General features: G+C 43.9%; 1 pseudogene; it reads left to right on the top strand.

The window, feature by feature from the left end:
- Positions 1-629, top strand: part of LOC109387989 (AP-3 complex subunit sigma-1 pseudogene) — a 1,082-nt pseudogene extending 453 nt beyond the window's left edge.
- The last annotated feature ends 221 nt before the right edge of the window (positions 630-850 follow it).

Here is an 850-nt window from a genome sequence, read left to right on the forward strand (position 1 = left end):
CACCCCCCACCGCTCCCAGTCCTTCCCGCTTGCTCAGCCTGGATCAAGGCGATCCTCATCAACAATAATCCCGCCATCAACAACCAGCCAAGCTGGGGCTGTCCTAGTTCTACCAGCCTTACAGTGAAGATACACAACAGCAAGTCATCAGGAAGACAGTCCATTTGGTATCTAAGAGAGATGAAAATGTAGTTTCCCAGAAGGAGGATTATGAATTGGAGGATATGACAACAAACTGATTTACAGATATTTCGCAACCTTATATTTTGTCTTTTTTGTGGATCCTTCAGAAAGTGAACTTGGCATTTTCAATCTAATTCAAGTATTTGTGGAAATTAGACAAGAGTTTTGAAAATGTCTGTGAACTGGATATAGTTTTCCATGTAAACAAAGTTCACAACATTCTTGCAGAAACGGTGATGGGTGGAATGGTATAGGAGACCAACATGAATAAGATTGTTACACCACTTGATGCACAAAATAAACTGGAGAAATCTGAGGCTGGGTTAGTGGATGCTCCAGCCCATGCTGTATCAGCTGTAAAGAATATGAATCTTCCTGAGATCCCAAGAAATACTAACAGTAGTGACATCAGTATAAAAGTGCCAAACCTACCCTCTTTTAAATAAAAAAAAATTTGTAAAGGGCAATCAGAGGTAAAATTTGGGGCAGGCCGGTGTTGGGAGCTGGCTGGGATCAGCCAGGGACACTGAGGCTTTAGGTTGGCAAGCTTGGGTCTCCAGGTAGATACAGGCCTGGGGTGAGCGGCCTTGGAGCAGTTTGGTGGGGACCTGTGGGACAGTGCTTCTGCTTTAAACTGCTCCCAGACAATGCAAGTACAAAGAGTCAA

Source organism: Hipposideros armiger, unplaced genomic scaffold, assembly GCF_001890085.2.
Source record: "Hipposideros armiger isolate ML-2016 unplaced genomic scaffold, ASM189008v1 scaffold_177, whole genome shotgun sequence".
NCBI lineage: Eukaryota > Metazoa > Chordata > Mammalia > Chiroptera > Hipposideridae > Hipposideros > Hipposideros armiger.